The sequence below is a fragment of the Cupressus sempervirens genome, chromosome 10 (assembly GCF_028749045.1).
Source record: "Cupressus sempervirens isolate cs-2001-9-10 chromosome 10, ASM2874904v1, whole genome shotgun sequence".
NCBI classification, from domain to species: Eukaryota; Viridiplantae; Streptophyta; class Pinopsida; order Cupressales; family Cupressaceae; genus Cupressus; species Cupressus sempervirens.
In genome coordinates this window covers 109,813,114-109,824,766 of record NC_143127.1, presented here as the reverse complement: position 1 = coordinate 109,824,766, position 11,653 = coordinate 109,813,114, and the positions used below count along the sequence as shown (strand labels likewise).

Sequence of the window (11,653 nt, the reverse complement as noted above, 5' to 3'; positions counted from 1 at the left end):
CATTGTTAGTGATGAGGATTCGACAATCGATGTTACCAATAATAATAGATTCTATGTTTATGACGAGGAATCAATTGTCGATCATATTAGTGATAATATCCGAAAGTAAACTGCCATTCTCTAGAGATCAAAACCGGCCGTGTCACTATCAGCAGTCGGCTCGTTCAATCTATTCTTGCGATAGCAAGCTTGGTTTTTCGTTTTAAATTGCTGCGAAATGAAACTAAGTTGGCACTGAAATCGGGGAGCTTAGCTAAGATCATTACGAAATGGAATTCAATCTATTGAATTTTGCACTGCTCTATACGATTATTCTATCCATGACTGATTTCTTTGTAGAGGGATCATTTGGTGGGCACTTAAGGATGCCATTAACTATCAGGAACAATCGGCTGCGTGGTGATTTTCTGGAAAAGTTAAAGAGATCTCGAATAGCTACATATGTTTCAACTCTCAGTGAAACTTCGTACGAGGAATATAACTATACCCAAGTTCTGGACCATTTTGGATACACGCCAGAGAGCTATCAAACATTTCCCCAACGTTATTTCATTGACAAATCCAACTGTGGTGGCGCTCAAAACAATTCTCCCATTTTTGTCTGGTTGGGTGAGGAACAAGACATTACGAATGACGTCCGTTCTTAATTCATGATAGACCAAGTTGCTGACTTCAAAGCTCTTGTGGTGTACATTGAGGTAATATCACGTTTTTCCATTTATTATTTGTTATATTTCAAGGACACCGTTGAATAAGTCTAGCTCATTATTTTTGGCCTTCTGCTTGGATAAGTACATGTCAAGAACTAATGATTGTAATCTCACATGTGTGCAGCACCGTTATTATGGGACGTCAATGCCATTTGGGACGGAGAAGGCATCGTACGCAAACCCGAGCAAAATGGGTTATTTCACATCCGCTCAGGCCTTGGCCGATTATGCAACCGTCATTGTCCATTTGAAGAAAACATTAAATGCTCAGAATTGTCCAGTTGTCGTTGTTGGTGGATCCTACGGTGGAAGTTAGTAGAAATTTGGGATTGCAAGCTTTGGGTTTAACAATCGAGGAAACTTGGTAGTTAAGCACGCTGGAGTAGTACTGGGATAGATGACCTCCCGAGAAGTCCTGATGCTTCACCCGTGTGAACATCACCTAGATCCAATGAGTGCTAAGCATTTCATTTATTCTCATAAGAGATGGATTCATGTTGAATTACTTCTCATGAAACATGGGTCAATATAGCAATATCACAATTTGACTTGCTGACCAAATTATTTCACATATTTTATTACTATTTAAGACTTTCTGTCTACGTTAATGGTTCGCATGTAATATTTAAAATAAAAATTCAATATTTGAAATGGTATTGTTGCATTGCTAGCAGCATGGTTTCGACTCAAGTACCCACACCTTGCAATTGGAGCTGTCGCATCATCAGTGCCTATCCTCTACCTCGACGGCATCGCTCCACCATATGACTTTGAGATTGTTGTCACCAAAGATTTCAGAGTACGTCCACTGGTGATTTTTTCACCTTAATCTCACCCTTACTATTATTAAATTTGACATTTTGAGATCATTACGCAGGATGCAAGCGAGATCTGCTCTAGAAGAATTAACGAATCGTGGGGTATGATGGACAAAATAGCGTCTAGCCCCCAAGGCTTGCTAAACCTAAGCAAACTATTTAACACTTGTCAGTAAGTAAAAATTCCATGTGCTATTATCCATAACAGATAAATTTAGTAACAGTCTTTGAATCCCATTGTATTTCATTTGGTCTGTTTGGTTCGTGGAATTTAAAAAATTGGGATTTCTATAAATGTTGGTTTTTGTCAAATCAAGGTTTTGCAAATTTTCATTCTGATTTTTGAGATTTTACTTAAACTGTTTGTTTCACTTTCACTGGGAAGATGTGTGTAAAGACACATTTTTATTCGTAAGTTTGAAATTGGAAGTCCGAAATGCTAATTCCATTTTGCCGATTTTAAAACAAACACAAAAATTTCCAAATCCAGATGAGCATCAGACAGCAAAAGGAAAATAAATGAAGTTACAAGTCAGAAAGTTGCAGGCCAAAGCATGTTAGAGATAGATGAATTGCGTTCTTTTGCATTTGGTCAGCTTTACGACTTTACTCATATTTTCCTTGTGGTTTTCTTATGCTCATTTTCATGAGGAATCATAAACTAGATTTGAAAACGCTAATAAACAGATTCTTTTATCTAAGACAATCAAATTAACAAATTTTGGCAGATAATTAACATTAATTGAAGATTTCTCTTCTCTTTCATACAAGATATCAAAGTGTCGTAACTGGGTATTCCTATTTCAGGAATATATCGGATACGGACTCCCTACATGAGCACGTTCTATCAATGTACGAGAACGCAGCACAGTACAATTTCGACAGAGTTAAAGGAGTAAATAGCCCAACTAAACCTTCTAGCCACACTAATATTCTTCATGACCACGATTAACTTAGTTTTACTTATTATGCTATTGTGGGATATATTCAGATATGCAACGCCATCAATAGCCTTCAAGGAGATGCAGACACTGTTAGCAGAATAGCTGCGGGAGTAAATTACTCAGACGGATCAGATCAATGCTTGGATTTGGGGCCGTTCAATTTTACCAAAGGAGGCTGGGGATGGCAGGTCATTGAGACTTGTTTTATCTCATTAGACCGAAACCAGATTAGGGTTTCCTTCTAACATATTATTTTTTAATGGGGTGCCGCTATGCAGTGATTTAGTGCTTCCATGGGCCAATCCTCCCAGAATAAGTGCTTCCACAATATTTCCATCATACGTCTTTGATATCAAGTCATATGCGAGGGATTGCTACCTCAAATATGGAATCGTGCCACGCCGACACTGGCTTCAAATTGAATTCGGAGGACACGTAAATGAATTTCAATATTCATTAGAGCCAAACCTACACAACACTTTGGTTTAGGATTCATTTTTATTATGGCATCCTTTGTGAAATGCAGGACATTAAAAGAGTTTTGAAGGACTTTGGAAGCAATATAATTTTCTCCAATGGGTTAAGAGATCCATGGAGCGCTGGAGGGTAAGTAGTTCTTTTTCTTCTCAAAACTCATGACCATTAATCATTTCTCGCCTTTACTTAACCGAGCATCTTGTCGTACGAATTTCAGTGTGCTGGAGAATATTTCAGAAAGCATTGTGGCTCTCCCTACCGAGGAGGGTAACTTGGGTCATAATAATATTTTTTTTTCACAATCAAACAAAGACAATGTTTATCTTACATGAATGGAATGTCACCGGTCACGCAGGAACACATTGTCTAGACATTGTTCGAAGTGCCAGTGATGATCCAGACTGGCTGAAAGAGCAACGGAGAACAGAGATAACTATCGTCCAAAAATGGATTGAGGATTATAATAACCAATTTTAATTGGTCATCTCATTCAGCAATTGTCTTCTCGATGTAATAAAATCATTCGGACTGATTATGAGATCTTTACTATTGGAAGAAACGGTTCAATGTAATCATCCATTCCAAATTAGTATCCTATTACTTAAGTCAAATGTAGCTATTATTGGATCCTTTCAAATGTTATTGGTATTCGGATGTGCATGTGTAGATGTTGAAAATAATGGAATTTAATTATTATTATTATTTTTTATTAAATAATTATTTACATTATCATATATACAAAATTAATATTAAAATTATTGACAATAAAATAATTATAAACATAAATCATATTTCTAAACATGTATCTTAGATATATTGGCATCATCAAACAAAGAAAGTAAATTGTTAATGATTATGATTAAACTGTTATTAACGTTTAAAATAATTTTATAATTTAATAGTAAAATATGCTATAAAATAAAATTTGCAGTTCATAAAGTTTTTGTATTATTCATATTTTTTCTATTACGATATTCAACTACAAATCTATTTACTATTACTAAAAAATTATGTATAATAAATAGTTCCATTGAACTTCAACTCTATACATTTCACCCACTCTATTCATTTTCTCCTCAAATTTTGTATATTTTCTTCTTTCTAACCTATCCCATTTTTATCAATGTCAATGCTATCATTAAGTTTTCTTTGTTCAAACTTCACCTGCATATAGCTAGGTGTTGTAGGTAGCTTAATTGAAGATGCCATGTTTAATTGTATGCTTGTGACAAAGGTGGATATCGTGTTCTAACAACACTATTTGACTTCATTGGATGTTTAGAATTCACATGAGCCCTTCATGATTAATATAGAGATGAAGAAAAATACTTTACATAGATAATACGTAGAAAATATTGTAAACATATTTGATGAAAAAAGCCAAGGGAAAATAACTTTCAATATTATTCCTCAAGATATTTTGCAATTAAATCAATCTCTCAAATGTACTTTAAAACATGTCTTTGAGTAGTACATGAAACTAATTTACAAAGTCCTAATTGGAGAACACTTACTATATTTCACAACAATAGTTGAATATCCTTAAGCCAAGGAAGAAACCATTTAGAACACTCCTTTCATGTAAAAATTCTTGAAACTCCATACTTCAAAATGGATAAGGATTCTCCTAAGGTATATTTCTAATAAAGCCTCCACCCTAACTTGTCACTAAGTCAATGTTTCCTTCACAAGGTCAAACATACCTCATAGACTACAACCATCAATTAAGCATATTGTTTTTACAAGGTTCAAGAAATGTTATAGACACTTAATTTAATGTTCATAGTTTGTATATTATCTAATTTGCATAATGGAACTCCAAAATATATTCTGCAAAAAAATAAAATATTATTTGTGATTTTTTTTACCACCTTGTCATATCACCTTTTACATAATATTCCCAACTAGATACAACTTTCAAATTATTCATCACATGTCCTTCTTAGTAATCACACCTTCCATCATGGTCTCAATACAATTATATCTTTATTTATTTGACTAGATATTATGACCATTTATTAAAATATTAATATTCACATAGATTTCATAGCATATATAAACTCATGTTAACTTTCCAAAATTACTAATGAAGTAATTCAAGACTACATAAGATATATCGCACCTTTCACAATTTTTGTCCTTGGGTTCTTATTTGGTCAATCTCTTTCACAAGATGGTGAAAGTATAGACTTATGTCAGAGAGGAGGACATACAAACTTGTTTTGTCCAAATCTCATTTATCAATCAAAACTTAACTTTCTTCAAAAACTAAAAATTAACTTTTGTAGATTTTGGAATCAAGATCATTATTAGTGCAGATTTGATAGAAAAATTTTGATGGGAGAAGAAAACTATTCATTTTTTATATGTTTAACTTTAGGTATTTTCAATAAAGAAAATATACAATGAAAACAATTTTTCTCTTTTCTTTGCACTATCTATGCATGTCATCTATAAAATATTTTGAAATTAAAGAAATTTTTTATTATTTCCATACACTTGTTTAACAAGAACTAGACCCCATATCTTTTGAAATTGAAAAATAGACTTTGAAAATTAACCAAATGCATAAATTCTCGCTCAAAAAGAATTAAGTAATTGTGGGTATTGTACACTAGAAAGTGTGTCACACTCTAAACCCTTCTATCCAAACGATTCCATGAGTTGGAATGCTTAGATGCCGGCTTAGAGCTCCCTATCCATGGAGTGCAAGAAGCTAGTATTCAAGCATGAAGGCTCTCAGCCAAGCCTTATAAATGTGCTTCTTGCTAATAAACCATGAAATGGGAGGTTCTTTGAGACAAGAGCAAGAATGCAAGTGTCTACAATGAGTTCCTCAAAGATGCAATGCAAGATGGAAGACTAAACTTGAATTGAAATGCAAGATGCAACTATGCTAAACATGGATGAGAGTATTACAAAACCAAATATTTAAACTATGTGAGATTATTGCAAGAAATCAAAGCTAAACTAAAATGCAACTATACTAAGAATGCCATATGATCTTATGCTAATATGATGGAATGAGTGAATGAGACAAGAAATGAAAAGTTCTCCACAAAGCTCCAAAGAAAACCTGTTAGAAAACCTGCAGCATGACAATATTCAAAAGATGGATCCCTTTGAGAGGGAAAGCTCTCTCCCTTTTAAAGATGTATGGATGGTAGAGATCAAGATGAAGATGGTGGATGATCAACGGTGGAATTCAAAAAGAGGAGTGATCCATATGCACACACAAGTCAACCAATAGAATATAAGTTGACTTGTCATATAAGACAAAAGTCACAAAGCCTTTTCTTTTGATTGCAAAATAGAAAAAGGACTTTATGTGTGCACTTTTAGAAGAATGGGGTCTTTTATTTAATTAAAAGGGGACATGTTCTTTTAATCAAATAATGAACTTAGGATAGCATAGTCAAACTATAGGTTATAATCAAATAAATTGATTATTAGCAATTTGGTCTAGGTAAATGATTAAATTAATTTAGCCAAAATGTTGAAAAGGGGACTAATAGTCTAGATGACCATTTTTAGGTGATTACATTTGCCCCTCTTTGACTAATGCATGATCGATCTGGGAACACATTATGTCAAAGAAAATAGAAAGCCAAGTAGGCAGTGATAGATATAGATATCTGATTTCAAAGAATGAAATGTAGAAATAGATAGCAAGTCCAGAATGCACAGCTTGATAGTGGTAGTACTGAACACTAGGAAAAGATGATGTTAGAATTCAAGAAGAATGCTAACACTTAGAAAAGTAGATAGATTGAGAACAAGTGATAAGGTCAAACAAATGCTCCTAAGAAATAGATAGCTATAACAATCAGCAATAGAGTATTTTTGCCCCCTTGAGATTGAAATTGAAATGAAGTAAGGGGATACAAAAATTGGCTAGACATGAGAAAATTAGAATAGAGCAATGTCCAAGATGACAAATAGATGATTAGAACCCAAAAATGACTATAAGAATTTGATAAAATGCCCCAGTTTGACTAGAGTTGACCTTGAAGGATATAATTAGGTTGAAATGAGTAGAAAGGTGATTTTAGACATGAAATAGTGAATTGAAGTAGATATGAAGTATGGAAATGATGATGACATGAAGATGCCCCAGTGATGATTCAGAGATTAGACCTCAAAAGGTCAGCTAACTGCTCAGAAGAAAGTAGAATTTTAAAATGTGAGTTTGACCATTAATATGAACTCATATTTTGATTTCGATCCCAAAAATGGATCCAGGATGTCAAAATTAGCTAGGGGTACAATTTTTGCGCAATTCCAAGGAGTTTTAAAAATTAGGTCAAAATGAGGTTGGAGGCTATAAAAGGGGTCCAAGTGTCATTTTTACTATTCATTTGTCTTTTTGTGATTTGAGAGATTTTGTGTGGTCCACATAGCATGATGGCTCAGGCGAACATTCCTCTTCATCAACAGCGTTTCAAGCGCAGCCGGTTGCACAACCGGCCAGAGCGATATGGGGCGCCGGTAAGTGACTATCTTTTTGTTTCTTTTTCAAGCTTTTTGTGAGTTTTTCAAATGTTTTAAAGTTTTTTTTGAAAAAAGTCGTGCGATACTTTTAAAGTATCACACGGTCTCAGAAATATTATCGTGTGACACATTTTTTCGAAAAAAGTGTCGCACCTTTCAAGAAAATGTGTCGTGCGGGTGACACCCAAATGTCACACGACACAGTGCAAAATGTCGCACGACATAAAAAGTCACACTTGTATTGAAAAAGGTGTCACGTGACACTGTATCAAAAAAAGTGTCGCACTATCTTTGTAAAAAGTGTCGTACAGCTAGTTTTGTTTTTTTTCTGAATGCTTTTTTTGTCATGTGACTATTACTAATAATTGCTTGTTTTACCTAGACAGGAGGTATTCCCGGCATTACAGATTAGAGCTCCTAGGGTGGTTGGTTTGCACATTGTGCAGCATTTGAGCGATGAGGAGCAGACTACGCTAGTGGCTATGGGCTTGCGCTGGGTTGTACAGATGCCCCATATTCGGGCAAAACATAGTTTGCTGTCTGCACTGGCAGAGAGGTGGCATAGCAAGCATAACACCTTTCACTTATCGACCGACAAGGCGTCGATTACCTTGGAGGATGTATATCACATTCTGCGAGTGCCATGCCACGACGAGCTAATAAGTTACTTGGTTAGTAGTTTGTTGATTTAGCCATTTCAATGTTGGATGCCAGGTGTACTGATGTTGAGTTTTGGTGATGGCACAGGTGTACTATGATACGACCCCAACAGAGGGGCGAGTGCAAGTGCAGGAGCTTTTTCAGGATGTGACCATTCTGGATCATCACCTGAGTTGGGAGAGATTGATGATTGAGTATGGATATGATTATCCTTTGCCCAGCTCGTTATGTTCTTTGGTAGCCTAGGCCTTGGTGACAGACCGAGGCCAGAAGGGCTTTCCACTAGGATGGGGTCGATTGGTATATGATCTGATCTCCCGACCACGTAGGATGGCATGGGGGCCTGCGATATTGGCAGAGATGTACCACGGGCTTCATGAGATAGTATATCATGAGGGTGGATCATGGGCATGCAGAGCAGTGTTAGTGCAGATCTGGGATTGGGAGCATATTGCTGTGATCTGACCTCGGGTGCAGCCACGAGAGCGCAGCCAGCTGTACATTTTTTGCTATAGAGGTTTCATCCCACAGAGGCATAGTGGAGATGTGACCTATTATCGACACATGTTTGATGAGCTGACAAAATTCACATGGCGACCATATCGGGAGTGTCAGCGGTGGTTAGATTCATGGGAGTTAGATTATATGCAGTACAACAGACTGCTAGTGGGTCAAAGCACAGACATTGTGCAGCAGTTTGTGATCAGTCACGTATGGTTGCAGTTTGCAGAGTGATAGGTGGTGTCAGTGGAGACTACTACCTATGCCCAGATGTGCATAGATGAGGGATTGGGATAGCTGTCGATGTTGGACTATCAGACAACAGTTCGGGATACTGTAGCACTAGTGGTGACTCCCTAGGATTATCGCCCAAATGTGGTAGATGCAAGGGCTGATCCAGGGTATCTTTATGAGATGCAGAGACACCCGTTCCCCCGATTCACACATCCAAATGCAACACCTACAGGAGTGGGAGGTGGAGGTGGTGGCGGAGGAGGAGGGAGAGGGGGTAGGCAGATGGAGGGGGAGAGTTCCCAAGTAGGGAGGAGGAGGATGTGAGCGCAGGTGAGGCAGGCGGTAGAGGAGTCCTCAGAGTCTAATGGTGATGATGGTGGAGAGGAGGAGGTACCCTTGAGGAGAGGAGCAGGGTGTGAGGATCCATGCCTTGGAGGCAGAGTTGCAGGCGCTTTGGGTGACCGTTGTAGTACGGGATCAACAGCTAATGGATGAGCGAGCATGAGCAGATGAGCTACGCTGAGAGCGGGATGCTGCGAGGTGAGAGGCAGCACATCATGGTGATCAAGCTGCAAACTATTATGCTGCCTATAGGAGTGTGGTACCACCAGGATAGGGTATTCCTGATTATTTGGAGCGAGCGGGCAGATCAGAGGGTGCAGTGCAGGCACTAGATAAGGGATAGGCTCCTCCACCAGGGCCAGCTCCAACTGCAGAGGGTGGCAGTCAGACATGACATTGTGTTTTGATTTGTACCTTATGTATTTTTGAGACATATATCCAGATTTTGGATCTCACATTTTTATATGTACCATAACACATTTGATATATATATGAGATACTGGGTTTATCAATATTCTTGTGTACTTGTCTCAAAATGTATGTTTCAGCTTTCATGTGATGTTTCAGTTTTTGTTTTCAGCTCATGTATATGTATATGCTAATGTGTATTGTTTTTGGTCTCTCATATGGGTGGTATAGATTTAAATTTTTTTGTGAAAATGTGACACTTGGATAGATCGTATGTGATGATTTTTGGATTAACCCCTTGTGATGACAGGCTAGCAAAGAAATGTAGCAAAAGTTTAAGAAGGTGAAAAGACAAGTAGAAGCGAAAGATAAAAGCAGCTATCTGATATGTCCATGAAAAAAAGATGAAGAGAGAGAGCTCTTCCCACATGTAGGAATGTGCAACTAGAAAAAATGATATGAAACTAAAATGCAAGCTACTATGCAAATTGGTTTACCAGCAAGAAGCGCATAACATTTAGACTCTTAATTTCATCATTGAGCATTTATTAGGGACATCATGAGATCATACAACCATCACTAGTATAACTATGAGGATATGAATATGATCGATATTAGATAGGTATGTGGAAATCCAATCTAAGCATCAGAGACATGTAAGTCAAGATAAGTATGTGATTAGATTCCCTATGTTTAATTTAGCGAGATTAAACCTGTATCAAGGCATAAGTACTAGGATAACCCTGAGTGTGGTCTTGCAAAACAGTCAAGGATGATACATTTATAAGTCAAAGTGTTGAATAGGACAAGCACAAATGCTTACAACACTATAGACAAACAAAGTATACCCACATGCAGAAATCAAGAAGACATGCCCCATGCCTCTAGTCTTCTAGTCAATGACATCCTCGAAAGACTATTAGGGAGGGAACACATGGAAAAGAAATCATCATAGATAGCACACAAAGTACATAAATATCAACATAGCTCAGTCGTTTAAGTGTTAAAGTGTGTGTGTGTAAGTCACTTGGCCATTTCTTCCAGACTTGATTCTAATAGTGAGACATATCGTGACATCGAAAACCATAGGTAAACTATCTATAAAGTGTTAAAAAACACTTGATGTCAAAGTGGGTGGGGGTAGTGTTGAGAAACACTATTTTGTGAGTTGTCAAAGGAACCCTAATGCACAAGAATACCTCAATAGGCTAAGTAGCTATGCCCCCAAGATGAGGACAAGAAACAATTCCAAGCTAGGAAATGTGTAGCAAAGTGGATGATTGAGATTGATAGACATAGGTGCAAGGGTTTCAAGTAGCACCTGTTCCCAGGTTTTCACCACTTTGATAGATTTTTATTTTTATTTTTTTGGTGATACATCAAAGTGAGGTTTTCACTAAGATGATCATTTTTTTTAGGACATTTTCTAATTTTTAAGATTTTTTCAAGGTCATAGATATATACAAGATAGCTAAGCAGCAAGCCTCTAAGTATAGAACTTCTTCAAGTGTAGGATGTTGATAGGCTCTGCAAGTTCTTCACCCTCTGATGTAGACAACTGGTAAGCACTAGACCCAAATGGCTATGATAATGTAAGGACCCAACCAGTTAGGTTCAAATTTCCCTTTCTATTCTCGATTTTGCTGATTTTTGGGATTCTCTCTGAGCACGAGTTCACCAACTTGGAACTCACGGTGGTGAACTTTCTTATTATATTGTGTAGACATGTGCTTCTGATAAGCTCTCATGTGATCAAAAGTAGCCTTGCGACATTCATCCAGAGTCTCTAATTCCTGTACTCTCATAGCTCTATGATCTTCATCAGTTATTAACCCATGTAAGGAGATGCGCAAAGAAGGTATCTCGACTTCTAATGGGAGAATAGCCTCAGAGCCATAGACTAGAGAAAACAACGTAGCCCCTATAGGAGTATGAATAGAGGTTCTATATGCCCAAAGTGCCAGATTTATTTGCAAGTGCCAATCTTTCCCAGACTTGTGAACTGTGCGGTGTAGGATTTTCAGCAGTGTTTTATTAGAGGCCTTAGCTTGGCCATTCCCTTGGGGAT

The 11,653-nt window shown here is 37.1% G+C and overlaps 1 pseudogene; it reads left to right on the top strand.

Annotated features, from left to right (window-relative positions):
- Window positions 1-269: 269 nt before the first annotated feature.
- LOC149532838 (uncharacterized) lies at window positions 270-3,426 on the top strand (annotated as a pseudogene).
- The last annotated feature ends 8,227 nt before the right edge of the window (window positions 3,427-11,653 follow it).